Source organism: Mixophyes fleayi, chromosome 5 (assembly GCF_038048845.1).
Source record: "Mixophyes fleayi isolate aMixFle1 chromosome 5, aMixFle1.hap1, whole genome shotgun sequence".
Lineage (NCBI taxonomy): Eukaryota > Metazoa > Chordata > Amphibia > Anura > Limnodynastidae > Mixophyes > Mixophyes fleayi.
The window spans coordinates 200,713,108-200,738,587 of NC_134406.1; positions in this window are offsets into that span (position 1 = coordinate 200,713,108).

Genomic DNA, 25,480 nt, shown 5'->3' on the forward strand with positions numbered 1-25,480 from the left:
TTGTCTCATCTGACCTGATTGCTGGTACCTTTAACCAGTGAAAAGCAAGTAAACATTACTTGCTTCAAAGACCTGCTTGAAAACTTTTCTATGCTGATCCCTGTGACCAACAGATTAGACCCAACTCTAATCCAGTCCCGGCTGTTCTGAGGTTTGGACCCAGCACCCAGTACCACCGCTCTGCCCGCTACCCAGCAGCTCTGGCCAGTGTGATAGGCCAGGGTGGATCCATCCACAGCAACCCTGATCCATAGAAAGAGGTCAGGAGTACCAGCCCAGATACACTACTAACGGGGTACACCCACAGCGTCAGTCAACCAGAAGAAACTCGGTTCTGGATGCTGGTAAGGAGTCCAGTGGTGGCAGCATTGTAAGCCCCTCATACTGCGGCAGGAGGGTGCACTTGGAATAACGAAAGGGAACGGTGGCAAAGTAAGCCCAGCCGGTTCCCAGCAGAAACAGACAGGGTGGCATAAGTGGTCCATCCTGTCACACTTACCCTTTAGGCTTGCTAATTATTAGAGATGACCAGTGGTTACCTCACTACCTGCAACATGATGCATGCTACACAGCTGTCACAACTTGGCAACATGATGTCATAATAGTATAAATAAATAGCTCAGAATCTATTTTGGGAAGCTCGGTCACAGTAATTTAGCTTCTCAGGTGCATTAGGCACCCAACTATTTTTAGTTACGGTGTTGGTACAAACAAAATTACCCTCAGACTAGTGCAGAAGTGTGACGTCCAGGTAAAAGCTTACAATTGGAGCCCTCTTAACTCCTTGTCTGTCTCTTAATGTCAACAGCTGCGGCGGTCGCGGGCACTGCCGCAACTCTGGCTGCCCTGCTGGTGGTGTCCCGGCCGTCGCCATAACGACCAGAGCATCACTTTTGGTTCCTTCGTCCCGACTGCCTAGGCAACAACTTCAGGCTCTTTGCCGCTGCGCCCGGCCAGCTGTGAAAAAGCCGGGCGTGCGCAGGTCTGTGTAGGCTCAGCCAATTATGGCTGATTAGTGTTAGGAACGCTGCTGGGCACTCTGCTCTCTCATTGGCTCAGTGCCAGTAATTTATTATGCAAGTGCTGGGAGCACTTACAGGGTCTTGCCCTGATTGGTCATCTGTACTATTTTTATGGCAGTGAGGACTGAGCCTTACTGCCGGTTATAGCATCCTGTCTCAGTACTGCTGCCTACTCCTGTGCTATTTTGGTGTTGAACCTTGGATGGATTTCTCTGTGCATGACCTCTGCCTGTTCCTGAACCATTGCCTGTGACCCTGACCTTCTGCCTGTACCCGGACTCTGAACCATTGCCTGTGACCCTGACTCTGCTTGTGCCTAACGTCTCTACTGGTGCTCTGTCCAGTCCGCAGATCTCTGGCCTGTCTCTCCTACATGTATTACATCCTGTACCTGTGCGCTGCCGTGTGAGCATAAACTTGTACTACACTGAGTGTAAGTCTTGGGCGTATCCGAGTACCTATGAGCATAACTAGTCTCTATGGGAAAGGCAGCTGCTAAAGGTGAAGACCTCCTCTGCTATTAGTTCTAAAAGTTTATGCCACACTGGTTGCCATAACACTTATCACCCAGACTCCTTTTATTACTAATGTTTCTTACCAATTGTAAAGTGTTACAGAAAATGCTGGTGCTATATAAATATAATAATAATAATAATAATTAATGTCTCCATATCTAGCGGATCCCTCCTAGCCCCATTATTGCAGCATGGAACCATAACAATGTTTACCTGCCTCCCTAGTGCAGAAGAGTGCAAATCAGTTTTGTAGCATAACTGATGCTACTTCTGAGATGACATTTTTCACATATTGCATAATATAGCTTGCAAATTAGATGGTATACTCTGTAGAGACTTTAGGCATCAGCGACAATGATGAATTAAGCCTTCCTTATCTTATACATGTCTTATCTCAACCTGTTTATGGTGAGTGGCACTAATGCCTATTGCTCATATAACTTGTTTATATTTCATATTACATTGTACCTGGTACATGCAACTTCATAACAGGAAGTGTTTTCAATACATAGCTGATCTGTTATGGATGCAGACCTAGCTAGTAGAGGAAGTCAATCAGGATTGTCAGGAAGCAAGCAAGTCACCAACACACAGGCATCAGACGCTATAACCAACAGGGAGGTTAAGCAAGTTGCGGTGGTGCCAAGGTGCCGCAGCTCGTGACATGATCTAGCTGTATTGTATCCAAAGACTGGATTTCAAGCAACAGACAGGGTTCTTTCACGCATATGCACTGAAAATTATGGGTACTAATGCATGGACACTATTATACGATTTAGTTTTAGTTATGCATTCTTAACATGATTTCCATGTAACTTTAGGTGTTCCTTTTTTTCCAATACAATCTCTTGTAGTAATAGTACAGTAGAGTTTTAATGCAGGAAAAATATGATATTACACTGTAAAAGTGATCTAATAGCAAGGCAAATACTTTATGACCTTTTAATAACTAATCTCATTAAATAACTACTCACAAAGGCAGTTAAGGTTGCTCAGATATTTGTTTCCTGCTATGAATTATCTCTTTGCATTAGATGTATTATGGCAAGAGCTCCATTTTTGTGACTTGGACACCCTCAGGTCATTCACACATTGACACTTCTTGCAAGAATTAAACAATACTTTTATTGTTGCATCACAATAAACAGCATCACATTGTCAGGACTACACCAGGCCACCTAACACTTACTAGACCAGCTTTTCTCTCTGGTCACCGGCCACTAGCTAGCAGCAGTTGCAATGCACAATCCAGATTTTTATACAGGAGACCCCTCCCACCGACTTAGCTTGATGGACAGGTGACACTCCCAGTTTGCCTTTAAAGGGGAGTGCCCTGCAGATGCTCTGTAACCAATCTTGATTGCAGAGAAACCTTGTCATCTCTATTGTTAACTGTGGAAAAGACACTGTGAATTGCATGTAAGTAAAATCACATACCTTTAGAACAAGATATAGACATTTTGGGTCTTTGGTCATGCCTTTAAGTCTATGTAATGCCCATGCAACTATCCAGCATTTCATAAATGATGTCTTAAGAGATCTTTTAGAACAATTGGTTGTGGCCTATCTGGATGATATTCTTATATTCTCCGATAATCTGGAGGAACTTTGCAAACATGTCCATATTGTTCTCAAAAGACTTCAGAAGAACCAATTGTACATCAAATTGGAGAAATGTGAATTTGAACAAGGTAAAATGCAATTCTTAGGATACATAATTTCCCCTGAAGGTCTGAGCATGGATCCCAGTAAGATCGATGCAGTCGTTAACTGACCTGTACCTAAGAATGAAATTGCAAATTTCTATAGGAAATTCATGAAGAACTTTTCTGGAATAATTTCTCCTATTATGCAACTTACCAAGAAGGGAGTTCCTTTTGAATGGTCACCTGAAGCTCAAGAAGATTTTACTCAACTTAAGACTCTTTTCACATCAGCACCAATTCTGATACATCCAAATCCTGAATTAGCCTTTATTGTCAAAGTTGATGCCTTTAATTCCGTAGTGGGAACAATTCTTTCTCAACGTATCGGCGAGAACATGTTGTTTCATCCTTGTTCTTATTTTTCTTACCAGATCACATCAGCAGAGAAAAATTATGATATTGGAAACAAGGAATTACTGTCGATCAAGTGTGCTTTTTCAGAATGGAGACACCTTCTTGAGGGTTCTATGCACCTAATGACAGTTCTCAGTGATCACAGAAATCTGGAATTTTTATGCACTGCTAAACAATTGTCGCCCAGATGGGCTTTGTTCTTTTCTCGCTTTAACTTCATAATTTCTAACCGACCGGGAACCAGAAATGGCAAAGCAGATGCATTCTCGAGAATGTTTTCCGAGCCTCATCGTGGCATCCCTGATGATGTAGTCTCTGATCGAGGTGTTCAGTTTACTTCTAAACTCTGAAAGAGTTTTTGCACTGCTTTGGGAATAAAGGTTAATCTGTGCTTGGCTTTCCACCCACAATCAAATGGCCAAAGGTCTAATTAGACATTTGAACAATATTTACAATGTTTTATTAGTTACCTTCAAAATGATCGGATGAATTTTCTTCCCACTGCTGAATTTTTTTACAATAACTCTGAACACAGTTCAATTTCCCAAACGCCTTTTCTTTGCCAACTTTGGACTCCATCCAATGTTTATTCCGAATCTCTCTGTTTCCACATCAATTCCAATGGTGACTGATAGAATCACAACTTTTAAAGAAGTTCAAAAGAGGCTTATTAAAAATTTGAGAAAAGCTCAAGAACATTACATACTAGCTGCCAACAAACACCATAGAACGGTATTCAATTTTCATGTTGGAGACAAAGTCTGACTATCCACTAAGAACCTCAAACAGTGAATACCTTCACCAAAATTGGTTCAAAGTTTATTGAAGGTTATTTATTTAGCTTCAGCTACCACCTTTACGCTGACGACACTCAACTATACCTCTCCTCTCCTGATCTCTCTCCCTCCCTCCTCTCTAGGGTGTCCGCCTGCCTCTCTGCCATCTCCTCCTGGATGTCCTCTCGATTCCTCAAACTTAACCTTGCCAAAACTGAGCTCATAGTTTTTCCACCCTCTCATACCCCATCCCCTTCTGACCTCTCCATCACTGTCGACAACACCTCTATCTCCCCTGTCCCCCAACTTCGCTGCCTTGGTGTCATCCTCGACTCCTCTCTCACCTTTGGCCCCCACTTCCTCTTTCTTGCTAAATCCTGCCGCTTCCAGCTGCGCAACATCGCTCGCATCCGGCCCTTCCTCTCCCAAGATGCCACCAAATGCCTTATCCACTCTCTGATCATCTCCCGCCTGGACTACTGCAACCTCCTCCTCACTGGCCTCCCCCACTCTCATCTCGATCCCCTTCGATCCGTCCTTAACGCTGCAGCTAGGCTTATTTTCCTCTCTCGCCGCTCCTCTTTTGTCTCCCCCCTCTACCTAGCCCTTCACTGGCTCCCATTCCCCTTCAGAATCCTCTTTAAGCTCCTCACACTCACCTACAAGGCCCTCGCCAACTCCACTGTGCCCTACATCTCCACCCTCCTCTCTATTCATGCTCCATCCCGCCCTCTCCGTTCTGCCTCTGACCTTCGCCTCTCTTCCCCCCTTATAACCTCCTCCCATGCGCGTATTCAAGACTTCACCCGCGCTGCCCCCCTCCACTGGAACAAGCTCCCTCCCTCCATCAGAACTTCCCCTAATCTGTCCAGTTTTAAACGGGCCCTAAAAACCCACCTTTTTCTTAAAGCCTTTCTGTCTCCCACTTAACTTCCTACCTTATCTTCTGCCTCTGTCCCCCTACTCTCCCTCTCTCCCCTGCGTCTCTCTGTCTGTCCACCCCTCCCCTTAGATTGTACGCTCCTCTGAGCAGGGCCATCTCTCCTCCTGTTTCCACCACTTCTAACTCTGCTCTCCAGCTACTTAGCCCTCCTCCTCGAGGGTCCTCCACCCCACGTCCACTCTCGCTCCCTCCTCCCCCCTGGGGGTCTCCCTGTCTTCCGCGCCCTCCTTCTTGGGCCCCGTCATTTGCGGATCCTCCCCCTTCCCCGCCCTCTCTAGCTGTGCATTGAGCTTACTGAGTTGCTGTGTTTACTGTACTGTGCTGTCTCCCATTGTATTGTAATTTTGTTTGTCTCTGTACGGCGCTGCGGATGCCTTGTGGCGCCTTATAAATAAATATTAATAATAATAATAATAATAAAATATTGGGCCATTTAAGATCCTATCCCAAATTAATCAAGTTGCCTTCCACTTACATCTTCCAGTGTCTATGAAAATGTATCCAGAATTCTATGTTTCTTTGCTAAAACCATTTCATGACAACCCTTTCCTGGATGGATTTTGGCCCCATCACTGCCAGTCATTGTGGAAGGAGAAGAAAATGTTATCGTTGAAGAGATTCTGGACTCCAGAATCCACAGAAATAGACTGCAATATTTGGTGAAATAGACAGGATATGCTCGCAAGAAAATTCTTGGGAGCCTGCAGAAAATGTCAATGCCTCCAGACTGACCAGACTGTTGCACCTCAGACATCCTAACAAGCCTGTTCCTGAAACGTCCAGAGGATGTACTGGATGGAGGGGAGTACTGTCAGGATTCGAACCCAGGGCCTCTGTTTCTGTGGTCTACTGATCTGCTGACTGGTCTATTATGGTTGTTGGACAGTTTCTTGCCTTCACTCTCTGTTCTAGCCAAGTTTCAATGCTCTTCTGATGTTCCAGCATGTTTTGATTCTTATTATTGACTTCCTATAAAAGCTAGGTTTCTTCCTTGCCAGATTATTGTGCTCTGCCAGTGATCTAGTGTTCCTGTTGCTGCATCCTTTTGTCAGCTATTACTACTCGTGAACCAACCTTGTCCTCGACTACTCTTCTTTCTGAACCTTTTACTTATAGACTTACAGTGTACCGAACCCGGCTACTTTGGACCATTCTTAATTATTCAATCTTACTGTGGTTTGCCTTCCTTACCGCCACTGGGCTCCTATTCATTCTCTGGACCTTTACACCCAGAGATGCCTGCTGTGCTGCCTACAACATAATTTACTTATGGGCTCTCAAGTCTTGCCCTCTGATCGCCCCGATCGCTCTTCTGCCATCTCCTAGCCGCCACCTCAACTACATCCCTTCAGCCTACTACCTGGCCGACCCCCTATATCCGAACTTGCAGACTTCAAGTGATCCAGTACTGCACTCTCTAAGAACCTCTCCCGTGCACCTGCTGCATAACGCTTCACTCCCTGACATGATGTTTCTTTTCTCCTGACACTCATCGCTGCCTGGTGCTTCGGTTCCTGGAAGCTGCCATGCCACCTACTCCTGGATGCGTCTGAGGCCCTTACCTTTGATCTTCTGCACTGGTTTCCCACTGGCTTGAATCCTGTTTCTTCACGCTGCCGGTGAACTCCTTCTTTGCTCTCAATGCCCAACTTGCCGCCTCCCGTCTACCCAACTTGCTACCTCTGGACTCCCTGCCCCTTCACACTGCACTGGGCTCAACAGTCTCTAAACATGCAGACCATGACCTGGGTCTCTCCTTTGCTACCCTTCTTTCACCATACTTCTTGGCCTGGACCCCAACCCTGCTCATTTGCCTCTCCTCTGCTCCTCTATCGACTCCCTGGTCTCCCCTGAGACCCTGCTGCTTGATCTGGACCACCGTTGCCTCTATGTCCTCTTGTGGTTACCCCCAGTCCTCCATGCTGACTCTCGCTACTGGTCCATGCTCTCCCACTTTTTAACCTGGACTGCTCCTCTCCTGGACTCCTGCACCCCTGGTATTGCCTTACCATACTTGTTACTGCTTTGTATTCTATTGAGTCTTTATTTAATTTCATTATTTACGTTTTATTTAGTTTTATTCTTTCTTTTTATCATTATTTTTACTGTACTGGTACTGCTTTGTTTAGCTTAGTCTATTTGTTTTAATCTTTAAACTTATTCTTCTGTGCTACTGCCTTTAGCACCTGTGTTTTGGCTTATTTCTGATTGTCCTGTGCTTCTGCCTTATTTTCTCTTAGTCCTACACATACAATTTTCTACAGTTTGATGCATCACTGGTTGCCTGTTGATGCTCTCATTGATAGTCCTTACCTCTGGCTTCACATTCTGTCCTCTTTTTCTCTCTCTTCTTCTTCCCTGACTCTCTTCTCTCCCTCCTTTTACCCTTCTTTACTCATTTTTCCTTTCTCCTTTCCCACTCTCTCACCATGCCTCCTCGCTTCTGTCCTATACCCATCATGTCCCCTAGCCTCACTTCCCACCCCAATTTCAACCCCTCCATGCTCAAGTAATCCCACTAACCTCATCCCAAAATCCCTCCTCCCCTTCCTCCCCTTCTCATGTGCCCTCTGGAACTCCAGATCCGTCCGTAATAATCTCACTGCTATTCATGACCTCTTTATCTCCAACTCTCTTAACCATCTTTATATCACAGAAACCTGGCTCTCATCTACTGACACTGTCACCCAGTGGAAGCTTTAACATTGTGATTATCCCAGGAATACTAATGTTTTGTACCATATGCAATATCATCTCCATCTGGTAAGAATCCATCAGTATTCTTACGTGCCCTAGGATATTATTATTTTTATGATGTATTTGTGTATATTAAAGCTGAAGTTTTACAGTATCACATTAGATATATATTTCTTTTTTATGCTTGATCATCTGTTGGTGAGATACTCACCATTAAACAACTGGAAACTGATTGCTGAACACTTTTTGATGCAACGCTCTCAATTGTACTACTGTCTGTAAGTTTACACACAATGGGAGTCTGGAAGAGAAGGTGGAAACCACAATTATTGAAAAACAAGGTGTATGATAAGCACAGAAATATATTGTTTTTGCAATAATAGGGGGAAGAAATCAAAGAAATATTTAGAATATTGATCACAATAACTACACAGTTTGAAGTGAAACATTTTGTGTTCAAATACAGTATCATGCTATGTATATATTTTTTTCCTTTTTTCACATTTTGACCACTATGAAAAAACCATTCTGAATGAACAAGAGCACAAGAGAAGAGGATAGATCTTCATCACAAATATAAGTATTTTTTTATTAGATGTATGTTTACTTTGGCAGGGTCTTGTAAGGGTTAATACCCGACCCCAGAAGGGGTTAAATCACTGGCGCTAGGCACAGCGTAAAAGGTTATTAATAAAAATGTTTTAAAAATAAATCAAAATGTATTTTAAATGTGCACTGCAGCGCTGGGTGGCTGGGGGTTAGACCCCGGCACTAGGCGCCGGGGAGTGTAAAAGTGTATTTTAAATAGAGATGTATATGTGTAGGCGCTGCAGCACTGGTAAAGAATTGGCGCTAAGCGCTGAAAGGTGCAACTATGTGTACTAAATGTAAATATATGTGTCTTAAATGTAAAATGTAAATGTATATATGTATAATAAAGGAAAAGCACTTACCTTGTTCTGGGGCTGCGGAGGCAGTCCTGGAGCCCTTCACCCTCCAGCAGTCAGCTTCAGGGGCTGCCGGAGGGGCTTAGCAGCCAGCCTCCTTATATCCAATGGGTCCAGGAGGTGCAGCGCCTCCTGGTGGTCCCAGGAAGCTAAGTCCCTAGTTGGAGCTCAAAGAGCTTCAACTAGTGACATGGCAGGGACTGTTGCCCCGAGATCTTGCTGCTCTCCCTTGGTACTAATATTGGCCAGGGAGCAGAGCCCGACCCTGGAGCCCAGTTCCTGGAAGTCAGTTTGGCCAGGAGATTTAAAAGATAAATCTCCCACCCCAGAGAGAGAGGCACCAGGGGAGGAGAGTGGACTAAGCCCCCCTCTCCCTGACAGCTCGTGGACAAGTGGGGGGCAGTATATTCCACCCTGCCACTAGCCTCTATGTTAAAAGGTGTTAAACTCTCTGGGTTTAATCACTTGCAGGCTGTATGAATCAACCCAGATTGGTTAAAGGGACAGGAGGAAGGATTACCTCCTGCTAAGACTAGTCTCCAAATGTGTATAAAAAAGGTTCTGTTTTGTATTGGAAGTTGTTTTTCTTGTTCCATCTGATCTGATCACTGGTACCTTCAACCAGTGTAAGAGCAAATTAACATTACTTGCTTCAAAGTCCTGCTTGGAAACTTCTCTATGCTGATTCTTGTGACCTACAGATTAGACTCAACTCTAATCTGTTCCCGGCTGTTCTGAGATCTGGGCCCAGCTTTCCAGTACCACTGATCTGCCCACTACCCAGCAGCTTTTGGCCAGTGGGATAAGCCAGGAGGAATCCATCCACAGCAACCCCAATCCACAGGAAGAGGTCAGTTGGCTCCTATCTTCCACATTGGTACGGTAGTATGGCCAAGTTGCTTCTGATGTCCAGTGGTCCTGATCAGAGATGGAACTTGCAAGCTGTGGGCACCAGTGCAAGGAGGCAGGGAGGAGGGAACTGGGGTCCCCGACCCCCTGCATCTGCCAGTGGGCCCATTATCTCCATGGGCTCCGGTGCACGGCATCTGCCGGACCAATGGTAGTTCTGCCACTGGTCCTAAAGCTGTTGAAAAGCTCCCAATGGAGCAGGGTTTCCTTCCAGCATGCTTATTTACAGAAGGTCTGTTTGTTTCAAGCACGAACTATGTTCGAGCTGGTAAGAGACAAAACCCTAGCACAGGTCTGAGTGTAATCAAAAACATCCCAATGTTCCTCTGCAGGGCCTTTTCAAACATTTAAAAATTTCCATTAAGGGTTAGTACCGCATTGCAGGGTTATTCCCAGGTCACAGGATCCTATCAAAATCAAAAGGCGATGGAGCTGGGAGGAAATACATCCCCTTGTGGTGTCCCTTCTACTAAGTCGGGGACCAGAAGTCTGAAAAATAGTGGCTCATACCAGTCTCTGTTTTAACCTCTTCAATGATTTTGTGTTGTAGAATAGTTTTTAAACAGCCAAGACTTCCTGTTTTCCCTGTAAGAAGATGTCCGGATTCCCAATATGAAGACCACGGAGAGTAGTGCAAATTAAACTGAGTGTTTTAATCACAGATCACAGAAGTAAAAATGAGATGCAGTAAATGGTAAGGCAGCTAGCACAAGTCTATAGAACCAGGATTGCAGTATTACCAGGTTATCTGAGGAACAAGAGTACTGGATGCCAGACACTGTAGTATAACTGTAAGTATAGGTAGTCAGGATAACCAAGTTTAGCTGAAAAGCTGGAGACACTGGATACCAGTTACAGTAGAATAGCTGCAGGTACTGGATTTCAGGATTACCAGTTTTAGCTGGGAACCTGGAGATGCTGGATACCAGACATGATAGGTTAACTACAGGAACAGGTTTGTCAGGATAACCTGGTTTTGCTTGGAAGCTGAAGACCAAGCACAATGGAGTGACTGCAGGCAAAGGATCGGACAGGAGGAAGGTCAGTCAAGCCAGGATCAGAAACTGGAGATCTACAACAATACCAGGGAAAGGACAGTCAAATGAAGCTGGGGTTTGGGTCACTAGCAAAGGTGCAAAACAGAGGAACAAACAGGATTCAGATAATCAGGAAGAGATCACAGGAGTATCTCAGAGAGATCAGCAGCAGTGACATTTGATGAACTGGTCCAGTTTGCAGTAAAAGGCAGTCTTATAAAGGCCAGAAACAGGTGATAATGATCCAGATTCAATGATGAGAACTTAACCCCTTCCAGGTAGTATCTGGTATAGGCAAAACAGCATCCATTGGAGAGATGCTGTAATGCAACAGAGGCAGTTCGTGACAGAAGGTACTTGGACAGGAAATAGACCCCCAACAATTTTGTAATGAACGGGAATATGTGCAACCTACTTGGCTATATTTAAGAAACTGTCAGGTTTTTTGTCGATATATTCCAGGTGGATGAACAACTAGCTGGGTATCCACAGCCCAACAAAACTTATGGTCCAAAACTTAAAATACACAATTCAGGCGACTCTGTCTGACAGCTGGGTGATGTTTCCTGTCCAGCCCATATTGTCACAAAACCAACCATATTTTTATTAATGGTAATACTGTTAAGAGCGGTTCATTTATTTTATAATATGAATATTTTTGGATGCATTATGATGTGACCTTATATTACACATATCCTAGTGTGTATACTGCACTCTGTTCTGTCTGTTAACATATGGCAAGTAATGTTTAGGCAAAGCTTACTTACATCCAGAATCAAATTGAAAAGCATCTTGAGATCTGCTTGGAATTGAAAATGGTTCTTACAACGCTCTGTACTCTTTTATAAACCGCAACTTGCATGAAAGTTGCATTCTGATTTGTATTAGACCCAATGGGGTATATTTACTAAACTGCGGGTTTGAAAAAGTGGAGATGTTACCTATAGCAACCAATCAAATTTTAGCTGTCATTTTGTAGACTGTACTAAATAAATAACTGGAATCTGATTGGTTAGGCAGCATCTCCACTTTTTCAAACCAGCAGCTTAGTAAATAGACCCAAATGTGTTTTTATATTGGGTATGAGCAGGACCATGTACGCTGTGCGATATATATATCAGATTACAAGGTACCTTTAAAGCTAGTAAAAAAATATAAATGACTTAAACAGGATGCTTTTTGTAGTTAACTGTACAGGAAATCATTGCACTTTTTCAATGCACTAAAGCACCTTGGTAATTTAAGTGCAACGTTTAATGGCATTAATTAAAAAAATCATATTTAATTTTGCAATTTACAAGATAAGATAAAAAGATACATAACATGACCTTTATCTATTACCCAGGGACCCATATCCCAGGGGTGTCATAGAAATCCATGGTGCTTTTCAGTACTAGTGTCCTCTCAAAGGGGGGCATGCTCCACACTGAACAGGTGGCAGGTGGATAATATAATAACAGGGGTACAGCACCCTGTGGGTTTCCCAGCTATAGTGTAGCCAGCCCAACCTGTCTATCGCTGAAACTGGTTATGGATTTTAGGGAGGGGAGGGCTACACAGTCACTAGTGTGTCGATTATGCACCCCAATAATTTTTAGTCTTCCTATCACAAGCTGTACAGTACAATGACTCCTAGATGAAGGGGAGCTTTTTTATTATTATTATTATTATTATTATTATTATTATTATTATTATTATTATTATTCTGAGCTCATGTTATGAACTCCTACCTTATTTTTGAGTCTTCAAAGAGGTTTGAAAACCTTTTAATGAATTAATTCTATGCCTGTGAAGTAATTATACCTGAATAAACATGAATTTTGCAGATACCATCATCTCTCGCAAGCACAATACAGTAAATTATTTTTAATGTAAAAATCATAATAATTAAAAAAAATAGTAATGTATCTGCTATTAGTATAATTAATAATGTATTTTAATAACACATTAACACATTATTTTGTGTCTTAGAAATGCATGAAAATTATGAACATAATATATTCTAGAGGAAGAGAACATAGTTATTCAAGCTGTGGGGTTCACAGAAGAGCATCCCGAGCCATTGTTGTAGTATTAAATGTAATGGTGTCAGTCAAAATGTTATTTCTAGACTAAAAGACCAGTCCTCATGGCCAATTAGTCTTATCAGCAAATTTATTCTCCAGATTATTGACAATGTACAAATTTATATTTCTGGAAAAAAATATTCAGGTACAAGGCACTATATTAAAATCATTGTACTGCCCACCTCAATCTAGAGTAAGAAACCTTCAATATATCAGTATTGTATAGAATTTTTATTTTTAGCTGCTTAGTTGCTTTTCACATTCAAGATTGCTTGCTAAAAATTATAGTTTTAAAACATTTTCAAGAAATAAAAAATAAATTGTAGAAATGCTATGCGTGGGCATACTGACATAAAGAAAGTCACTAGAGCTTTGATCCATACAGTGCAGTAGCTCCAGGGATGCCCACCAGCTTGTTAGGATGACATATCACCAAAAAATTCTTAATTAAGATCATAGTTCTGCAAAACATATTAGAGCATCTGCTGGCCTCTAGTGTCACTTACAATTCCAGTTACATTAAAACTGACACACCAATAACCTTGAAAACACTCATCAGTGAAACAGATTAACATAAAAAATTAGCAAATACATTAATTTGATACTTCAGAATTTTTTAAAAAAATGTCAACTTTAATTGTAAATTTACAAATAGCCTAAAAAAATATATGATATTTATTACATTATAACATTTAGTCCCTGATAATGACCAGTTTCCATATTTTTGTAGTGGTATTGAAGTGTGAATAAAAATATCCGTTTGTGTATGTGAATGACTCCTCTGGACAGTTCAAGCTTAGTGATCATCTAAAATGTTATAATTTTTTCTTTAAAGGTTAGAGTTTGCATTTAAAACCTCCCATCCAGAATAAAGTCATATCTTACATGACAGATCATATGATGAGGATGTACAAATATTTGAATACACAGGAAAGAAAATATAATGTAACCCAACAACTACAGTATATGAACAACAACAAATGCAATAACTCAAAAGAAGATTGGTTGTACTGATGTCATGCCAATCAATATTCCATTTACTAAGCAGCAGTACCCATACATCACATGGACACTCCAACCCAAAATTACACAAGAAACTTGCTACTTTTAGCTAGCATATTTCATAATTTCCTATGTGAGCGCAGGGATCACTGTAATAGCAGTCCCAGTTCTCTTATTGCTCATTGACAATAACTGTTGGCAAGGAGCTTTAATCTGACCAACCTGTTGTGGTGGGGTTGTGATAATGCATATCTAACCACACTACCCATGCTACCCATTAGCTATTGGTCACTGTTCAGTAATTCAAATAGCTTCCTACTTGTCCCCTTTGCAGCAGCAGGGGCAGTTAAATGGAGAGTATCTAGTCTCATGCTACAGTCACTTTCCAAAGTCTCTATGCTATAGCAAAGGTGGCATTTAATGCTTTTCTATGTGCCATTGAGACCTGTGATCAACATGAAAATAAGAACAAATAAGAAAAGTACAAGAAAAAAATTAACTATATGTAGTTCAACAGAAAATGTTAATAAATATTTAAAAGTAGTATTGTCTAACCTTCATTCAATGCACAGACTTCATATTTCAACAATGGTAGTCTTTATCAAAACCCTTGCCCTCATTCTTCTCAGAATATTACCTGCTAAAGTTTATCTTTCTATTTTATATGAAATTTAATTTAATAATGCAGATATATTAATACATACATAAATAAATACACACTTCTATTTTCTATTGTTTTAGAGGTTTACTGTTTTTGTCTACCGGAGGCAACATTGCCTAAGTGACCATGTCTTACTTTTTCTCTCAAGTTTCCAGATTGTTTTATGTTATTCTGATGTAGCAAAGATGAGGACACATGCCAAAAAAAGAAAGAATGGGAAATACAGAATCCAATAGCAAAATGTATATATGCTGGTGCCAGTTCATGCCTGAGGAGGTTCTTGCATAATCAATAGTATAGGTGGCGAGCAAAACAAAATAACAAAATACTTGAAGATAAGCAACAAATAACAAAATATGTGAAGACAAGCAAAAGCACTTGCGTTTTCAAGCTTCAAAGAGTATAATCCACACAAGAGTTGAACAATCTAAAAAAAGGAAATAAAAGTTTTCACTTTTCACGTCAAAACTATAATCACTGTGCAGATGTTATATAAAATATTTCTGAAAACTGGTGTTTTCTAGTGAAAAAAATCACTATTACCTGGATTCAAAAAACTACATTATTACCGCCCTCCCTTCAAAAATTGAGAACCTGAAAAGGTCTTTATTATAACAGTTTTATAATCCATGCTTTATAATCATGTGGAGCTCATGAACAATGTTTGAGCTAGTAGATTGTAGGATTATTGCCGACAAAGTATAGTAAAAACAGTGCATATAAAATGCAGAGACATGCTGCTCCTTACCTGTTAGGGCAAGCCTCTTTCTACGGCTTGTCTGCCACTATAGGTCTGCAGCCGTCGCCTGTCTTGCCCAGGGTGCAGAATCTAATGAACCCTCCAGTCTTCACCAGGAATCACCACAAGGTGATATGCGCTTCACTGCCAAAGGTTCGCAGGTTGAGACCCCTTAAATAGTCCACTACCACGATGTAGTAAGGGTTGGCTAAATACGAAGTGCATGGTCAGCAACCTGGGGTCTGGTACACACACTGGCAATAAGCAATACAAAAAGGAGATCCACATGCGTAGTCAGCAATCTGAGTCCAACCACCAGATAGTGTCAAAGTACCAGAAGGAGAACCAGAGTCAGGAACAAGCCAGGCCATACACTGAGAGTACACTAGAAACTTGCAGGAAAAAGGAATTAGGAGAGCCAGCCATCTAGGAGGTAAACTATTGCTCTGACACTGATCTAGTGTTCAGCGCTGTCTTATACAGTGCAGGGGATCTGGATTCCCTGCCTTGCGGTCACATGACTACATTGCTGTTGGGACCCTCCAATGCTGATTGACAGCTGATGCGAGTGGAGGCAGAGAGTTGCTGACAACGCGGGCACCCGGAAAAGGTAAGTATCGCTCCTTACACACATCTGAAACCAGGAAATGATGCACGAGATCACATGAGTACATAGTATAAAAGAACCAGGAAGTCAAGCCAGAAATCACATATCTGCAAATCCAGAGAATCAGGAAATACTAGGTTCAGAGGATGCAGGCCTGCATGAAAATACCCGGTACTGAGACCCGTAAGTAAAAAACTGATACTGGCTCTGGTGTGTTACAGCTTAAGTGTTGCTTCAATGCCTGCTACAGTCCAAGGAAGAACAATGGTTATTTAAACTGATTAGTTAGCATTCTGATCCCAGGTAATGAAGACCAACTCCTCATTTTAACCCCTTATAAGATTTTATGACATTGCAGGGGCTTTAGAGGCTGTAGGGTACCTGTATGTTCAAACAGATGGGGTATGTAGACCAGGAAATGGTAAAATCTCCATTTCTTAGTCCACTGTAAAACTGTGATGAATAAATGTAACCCATACACATGGCTTTACTTAAGAACTAGATGGGCCTTTTCAATCTATCCTCCTGCTGTCCATAGTACAAGGATACCCTGAGGGGATTAATAAAGCTAAAAGAAATCCCATGATGCCAAACCAAACCATTCATATAATCACTACTATTTATTATAAATGTTCAAAGATGCAGATGGTGATGTTGGTGCATGTCAGACCCATCTTGTCACACTGTGTCACTTTGGGAATTGTTGGCTTATGAAGAACTGAAAGGGCAAGCACCTCATCAATATTATTTCTCAAATGTATATTGCAGATTTCTGATAGGAAGTGGGCTAAGTTTTGTGAAGAAATATCAATGTAAGCTATGGGGTCAAGGTGCTTTTGCTTTGCTCATAATAATTTTGTTATGGTGCATTAAAATACAACATATCAACTACGGCTATGAAATAATATATTTTAGGCTATATTCCTGGACATGAAACTAGATGACATCATAGTACAAAGCTACAAGAGAAAAGAATGAAGTCATTGAAGTTTAGGGCACACTTTGGGGCCCATCATGGTTAACATGTAGTATGCTAATGTAGATGTTTTTTTGTTTTCTGTAATATATCACAAAAACATTCAATAATATAAAACAAAAATATATAGTTAAAATGACCAAATGATCCATGTAATTTTCATGCAACACACATATAAGGAAAAAATTACATACCACATACCCTTTGTAGTTGCACTGAATAGGTGAAATTGAAACTTTTCTTTTCTTAGTATTGGCATTGAAGTCATGTGATTTAAACCACCTATACAATGTCTCTTTTTTAACGTAGGTGTTAATTGCTGATCACATTGTTATGAAGGAAAGGCAAATGGATGATTGTCCTAAATTCATCAAAACCTTTAACTATTGTGATTTTTAGAAATGATACTGTTTCAAAATGATAGATAGAGTAATTACTGTTAAATGGACTACCAATTGCAATGATGTTAATACTTCTCAAAACTTAAGCTAAGGGTATGTGGCATTTTCACAAAGATATTCATATTTTACTTTTTATTACTGAAATATACAATAATCTTCTTGTCTCACTTTCACACATTGGTGCTGCAATTAACATTTAATGGCAAGAATTTTTCATCTTATGTTGCCTAAATACAGCCTATCTGTCATGCAAAACCTGTCTGTAACTTAATTATATATTTTTTTCTCTCAAAATTCTCAAACTAAAAGACTCAAATATGTTTCAAGTGAAAATGGTTTAGGAAAAATGCTTAATATCATACCAAGATATGACCCTTTATACTGTATAAAATTATGATGTTTATTATTACTTTTTATTAAAACAGTGAGGTTCTTTTTTGAACATTCTTCTGACTTCATTGTAAGATTAAGGAAAGAAAAGTTGTATAACATAGTAGGAAATTTAAAAGAGACTCTAAGGGCTAGATTTACTATCAGGCGTGTTTGTAAACCCGTCGACTTTCGGCGGGTTTGGCGGCGGTTTAGCCATCGCCGGATTTACTAAGGCTAAACCCGCCGTCCAAACGGCCAAAAATGATGTTTCCAAACCCGCCTCTGTATAAAGCGCCATGACGGTTTCAACAATGTTCTACATACAAACAGCTGGATTTACTATTAGGGGTTTATAAAGCCGCCGGAAAACCGCCATTCAATAGACCAAAATGAAAGCGCTGCTTGTGAGCAGCGAGATTGTTCAAACAGTGTGCTGTTTGAACTATTTAGCCATTTCTAACATAAGAGAAAGAGCCATTTTGTGCAAAGTTTCCTCCTTTAGGATTGTATATGGGAAATGGGCAAACTGGCATGTAATTTGAGTTTTTTTTTTTTTTTTTCCCATCCTGTATTATTGAATCCTATTTACAGATGTAAAGGTTTACCGGCCACTCCACATGCATTTAAAGTGCGTATGAATCTGGAATCTTTGCCTGATGTGGACGTAGTACCAATGTTTGTACTCATGTAAACCAGGTTCCTAGATATATTTGGTGGGGTGCTTATGTATGCACCTGTTAAGGTGTCTGATATTATCCTGGCTTGCTGTCTGATACATAATCTAGCTTTACATCAACTTACCCCACCGATTATTGCAGTACACAGTGAACAAGTTGGGGCCCGTGTCCCATTTGGTGATGTGCAGAGCACACAGGGGGAGGCAGATTTGAGACCGTCTCATTACAAACTACTTTAAATGTAAGTGCATACAATAAAAAACATATATTGGTTTTTGATTTTATGTCAGTGCAATGGTTTTATTAATGGAATATTTTAATAAAATTGGACCCTTTAAACAGAGGATAGTGTGTACTGTGAATGTTGTAATTGTTAAAATCCCTGTAAAGTGACAGTTAGAGGTCAATGTGTACGTGAAATTAGTGCATCGTTTTAAAGAAAACAGTATACTCTTGTTTAATGGGAAGAAAAGAAAGAATGATATGAATGAAATATAACTGCATTTATTGCATTACAACATAATAAAAGAAAAAGTATAACGCTTACACAAAACATTTCCCAATAATACATTTTTTGCCCTAGCGCCGTCTTTTCGCTGGCATATCACTGTGCTTAGCCCCACTCTCTACCCTCCCTCACCCACCCCTGGTGCGAGCACCTCTCCTTGGAGGAGTGCTATATGTTGATCTGGTCGGCGTACTAGCAGTACTGGTGGAGGCCGATGAAAAAGGGGCCGGCAAGCGGGCAATCAGTTCCTGCTGGAGTTGGCCTGCCAGCTGGATAACATTGGCATTTCCCTCACGAACGGAGGAATGCATGGCGTCCACAGACCCAGACATTTGGGCCAGCTGCACATTCGTCTGCTCCAAAGCGCTTGCCAGTCGGTTTATTGCAGCAGGGATTTGGCTAGTGGAGCAGTGTATTCGCCTCAACTGTGCCGCAATTTGTGCCATGTGGCCAGTTTGCCTGTCCATGAACAATGTCTGTTGCTGCTGGAATGCGCCAATAGACAGCACCATTTCTCTGGCTGGGTCCATAGTTTCAGGTGCAGGTTGGTGGTGTGATGGTTCAGCAGGGCCAGGTGAAACTTCCTGGAGGCCAGACACAGGGGCATCCACTGTTACCAGGGTGATGGTCGTTAGATCCTCTGGCTCAGGGGACATTTCCAGGGACTCCGCTTGAGGTGGCTGGTATGAAGAGGGCCCTGTGTATGAAAAATGACGGTAAGTATATAGTATATAATATGTTTGTATATTGCATTCTGAACACTGGATAGGAAAGAATATTCTTTAGCAACTACAGATTCTTTCACAATGTTTGCATTCCTGATTTCTAGTCCTATGCTACCTGCTTACGGATGCACTTATTATCCTTTTAATACCCATTATCATTTGGACTGTGTAGTACATGCTGGGTTATTTTGACTAAACTGCATGCTATAAAAAGTGGAGATGTTGCCTATAGCAACCAATCAGATTTTAGCTGTCATTTTGTTGAATGCAATAAATAAAGTAAAGGTATATTCTGATGGGTTTCTATAGGCAACATATCAGTTTAGTAAAATGTAGCCCAAACTTCTCATTGCAAACAATAAAAAGGGAAAAAAAACAACATTGACAGCAACATTTGCACAGAAAATCAAGTAACTCCATTATTTCTCTCCTAAACAGAAATCACGCACCTGCTTGCTCGTCTGTGCCTGAATCTCTCGCTGAAGGTAGAGGTGTAGGTCTGGCACTGGGAATGAACTGCGGTCCTGGCGATTCTGGATGTATTAGAAAAAGCATACAATGTATTTCCAGAAAAAAACAATTTCCAAATATACTGTTTATTGCACAAATGTGTTTGCAATTTTTGGGGTTTTTTTTCTATGAGAAAAAAAAACCTTTACAAACTATTAGAGGCAAAAATACACTTTGAAAAAAAAAAATAAAAAAAAAAAATTAAGAAAAAAGTTTGCAAAGAGAAAAGCAGTTTTGCAAAGAGAAAAGCAGTTTTGCAAAGAGAAAAGCAGTTTTAAAAAGAGAAAAGCAGTTTTAAAAAGAGAAAAAAAATATAAATACTGTTAGAGTAAAATATGCAAATAACTCACCAACTACTTGTCCAAAAGAGGGCGAATCCGTGTCTTGGACGTTTATCCCCTCGACAATTTCTGCCGGCATTATCTGTCGCAGCTCCTCCTCATACGTTGTGTACTCAATACGAAGAGGGGGGCCACCACCCGTGCGCCTGGTTGCCCTCTTTTCCTGGGCCATCTTCTCTTTCAGCCTCCTTTTTATATCTGAAAACCGCTTGCGGCAGTGCGCCACTGTCCTCTTTAGTGGGCCCACTGAGTTCACGGCATCACAGACACGCCCCCACAATTGGTGACGCCGCCTTAGAGGAGTCCGGGCTGCCAGGTTGCCTAGTATGACCTCATAACAGGGAACGATATTGTGCACCAACACACAATTCTCATCATGTGAGAAGCGCACATTCCTCCCTGTCTTGGACTTCCTGCCCTGACCTGTCTCCTCAACCTCTCCCTCTCCCTCCTCTGACCCCTCAACCTCCATCTCCCTCTCCTCAGCCTGTTCTCCCCTCCTATCTCTGGACATAATGACAAATAAATGTCAAACACACAAAACACAGAAAGACTTACAAACACAAAAGACAAACTACACTAAGTACAGACACACTCTCAACACAGTCACACACAAGTAACACAGACAAAGGACAAGTCAAATACCAAAAAAACAATACAGAAAATAAAAGAGAAAATAAATGTACAAAACAGAAAAATACCACAGGACTACTCACACTTCAATCAGATATCGCTCCACCAATCCACCAAACTCCAACTCTCACCAACTCTCAACAAACCACTATCCTCCAAACTTCTCTCACAAAACTCCTCTAAACCCTATCAGAGAAAAAAGTGTCAGGCCAGTGGTTTATATAGGGCTTGTGATGTCAAATCTCCTGAGTTTGAAAATAGCCAATAGTAACAGGCCAGGAGACAGGTGTAATTTTCAAAAAAACCGCCTTTACACAAAAGCGCCGTCATTTAAAGCAAAAGCGCCATGTTCTATTCAAAGCCGCCGGCGGCTTTGAGCATTACATCCCGCCGTTACATCGCCGGCGGCTTCAAATTGAAGCTGATATGCGCCCATTAGTAAATCCGGCTGTTTGCAATGCAAACACGCCGGAAAACCGCCGCGATGCATGGCGGCTTCAAGCCGCCATGCATCACGCCTGATAGTAAATCTAGCCCTAAATCTATAAAGGATGAACATGTGTTTCACTTTCACACTCAGAAAAGGTAATTCATTATTAAAACATACTGTAAAAAGTGTATATAAATATAGAAGTATATAATTTGTTGGCAGAAAAGAACATACAGTTCCATTTATTCTGCCCTTTGTGTATGTTTTAAGTTGGGATGTCTTTTTGGTTGTTTTTTATGTGGGGGGGCTTGATTTTGCTATCTCAATATGTCGAAAATTGTACTATTAGTAATATGTTTGTAAAAAGCATCCTTTAATCAGGGCCATCTTTTCCATTGGGCACGATGGGCAGGTGCCCAGGGGCCCCATGGGCAAGGGGGCCCCATAGGCAGGGCTCTTAATTAGAATAAATAATCCTGCAAAAGAAAAAACCTGCAAAAAAAACCTTCAAGGGTCACTGAGCAAGTACATCTGTGTATATCTATATATATATATATATATATATATATATATATATATATATATATTTATCTATATATATATATATATATATATATATAGGGGCCCCGGTGCACGGCTTTGCCCGGGGGCCCATAATGTTGTTAAGATGGCCCTGCCTTCAATTCTTTTACTGTGTGAGACCCCCACCACAATCTATTACCCTTTCTGTATAAAAGTCCTTCCTACTGGTAACTTTAAGGCTTCTTACCTCTAATTTCAAAGTATGTCACTTGTTCTAGAATCCCTCTTATATTTCAAAGTATTGCCTCCCAAACTTTATTAATACTAGAGATGTGTGCCTACTCCTGAGTTTTGGTTTTGGCTTTAAATACATCTTTGTGTTTTAGTTTTGGTTTTGGCCAAACATCATCATGTGTTTTGATTTTTGTTTTGGTTTTGGATCTGGATTTAACTAAAACTTGTGAAAAAAGGTAAAATTACGTGATTTGTGCTGTTTTTTCCTGCATTATTATTTATAGCATTAACATTCATTTACAGTGATTTACAGTCTATTTTCTAATGATCTCTTCAAAACTGTCAACATTTTCACCAATTTTGGCCAAATGCTGCATCGAACAGACCAGGCTGACTAAAAGTAGTGACACAGCAGTGGCAAAAATACAAGGCAGATTAATAAAATATACAATCCCTATGAAACATAGTGGTACAGCAATGTGCATAAATAATCTACATGCGGTTGCTGAATTCCGAAAATAACATTCCTGAGCTTTACAAATGACGTTCCTTAGCTTTACCAACAGAGTGACACTGGTATGTTTCTTAGTGAAGCCAGCGATACAAAGAATAGCTTACCTGTGATTGATATGGCATTGTGTACTAGCACTACTATGCTAAAAGGGTGAGAAGGAGGATGATGAACAACCAATTTTTGTGTGCAAAGCAAGCTACAATTCCTAAGAAACATAGTGACAGAGCTCTGGCTGATGGGATAGTCATTTTAGGCAAGTAGAGAGATGAAGTTGGGCTGCACCCAAATAAAAAATAGTGAGAGAAAGACCACACACACTATATTTTTGATGTTAGACAGCATGCCTCAAGGAAAGTGAAGAACAGTAATTAGTAATTGTACAAAAAAGGATTACAGCATGTTTTCTGAAATTCTTCATATCTTAGCAGCAGAAGCTTTTCATGATGGTAGCAGACTGAGGTTTCAGGATCATTGGTAACTGCATTTGAAACTACAGTTCTCAGAATCAAAAGTTCTTTTTCTTCACCTGTAGAGTGGTCCCAGCTATGTAATCCAATGGTTTTTGAGTAAATAGTAATATGGCAGTCTGTATTTAAAAGACTGCCAAATGAGCAGCTGCCATGATTGACTCTTTCTGTGTCTCCCTCTCTCTTTCTCTAGAAAGTTTCAGTTTTGGTCTCTCTAAAGGGAATCCCCTTCCCATCAGTTTGTTTATTTCATTTCCTGTATGGGGAGTTTATCCCATTGCCTCAGTTTAGGTCACTTTTTTTGGTATGGTTTTTAACAGTAAATTATGTATGCTGTACAGCAGTAATCGAGCATCAACTTCATTATTTTTTTTCTCCACTATGAAACATAGTACCTGGCTGATTTTTTTTGTGGTAATAAATTATACCTTTTTTTAAACACCCTCCAAAAAATGTGATCCCTAATGTCAATTGAATCTAGCGTTTTTAATGATATTTGAAAAATGTGCGTTTTTGTCGTAACGCAAAACATGAGGCAGATACAGTAATTTGGGTTGGATTTTTCGATTCGGGGGGAAGAGTTAACCTAGGGGTCCAAATTTTGTGTTGATTCCTTAATAAACACCTGTAATACTTCAAATAAACTGGATAAAGAAGCCGCGATTAGTAAATTATTTAATAAATTGAAAAATCAATATATAATCAACTAATTGTCAGACAGTCGAGATATTTGCCAGAAATAGTTGTTTTGACATCCTCTCTTAACTAAAAAAAATTAAAAAAAATCTGGTGGTGGACAAATCATGTTTTTTTGGGTGATCTGATGTGGAATGACCCATCAAGTAAGTAATCATTAGACGGCATGTGTGATACATTGGAGAGATACAGCAGGAGAGGGATAGCAGTCAGGAGTAGCAAGCGAATGCAAAATAATGCTTTGATATTCCCACCATACAATCAGAGAATCTTACCCACATGCAAGAGCCCAGGCTCAGGCATTTGGTCTCCCTGTTCCACGTTTGGGGCAAGAATAAATGGGGCTACAGACGTATTACAGTCTGCTCTTTCTGCTTCATCACTCTACTCCACACTTAAGGGACAGCCATACAGCAGCTGTGTTCCTTCACAGAAGGATTTGTTTGACCATGGTGTCTGTTCTGTGCCAGCTATACTTTATTATGGCTACATTTGTCAGATCTGATGTAGTGCTGGTATACAGGGAGGCCATGGTCAATCCACACAGGATGCTTGTAAGAGTCTCTTTATCCAAAGTGCTCGGGAGGCCATCCAAGGCTAGTTCACACTATTCAGTGCTCCTACATACCACTATCATGTAGCCATGTTGTATCTCATGGCCTATAAGCTGGGAGATTGCTAGCTCTGCAAGGCATCTGATGGGGTAGCATGCGCAGGCAAAGCCACGCTAAGGTTAATGAAAGTCATAATTAATCTAATTTTTCACAGCTTGCCAACAGACTGAAACAGTGGGATGAGTTCATTCTCGCAACTCTCTTGGGGCAGGTTGCCAATGAAAACCTTAGAATCATGGAGAGGTATTTCCCAAATCCAGCCATGAGGGGGCCCACCATACTTTCTATGTCCATTGACTTGCACAAATTTGATATTGTAATTTTTCAAACACTGAATAAGTGCAGTTCTTATTCACGGAACTGAGCCAAAACTTGTTTTGTTCATAGCATTCTCTGTTTTATTTATCTTCCAGTCACAGTAAATTATCCTCATTGAACATGCCCCACTATATTTTTAACATTAGACAGCTTGCATTATGAATGCCAGTAATCAGAATTTTCAGACGGATAGCAGAGGCATCAATAAAAATGTTACACAATATAATTAACCAAAGCCATAAAAAGTGCAAGATTGAATTGTTCTTGGTTCCACCAACCCACCCATTAAAAACTAAACGCATAATTTAACAAACCAAGCATTTTAGCGACAGCTTTATTTGTTTGGACACCCACAAAGCGAACATTTGGATTTTTGGTTGTTGAACAGGATATTAGATAGAGATGGGCGGGTCCGGTTCTCCGCGAACCGAACCCACCCGAACTTTGGGTATCCGAGTACCGAGCTGAGCAGCTCGGTACTCTCCCGCCCGTTCCGAATCCAAATCGAGGCCGAACGTCATCGTGACGTCGTCGGATCTCGGGGCTCGGTTCTCGCGATAC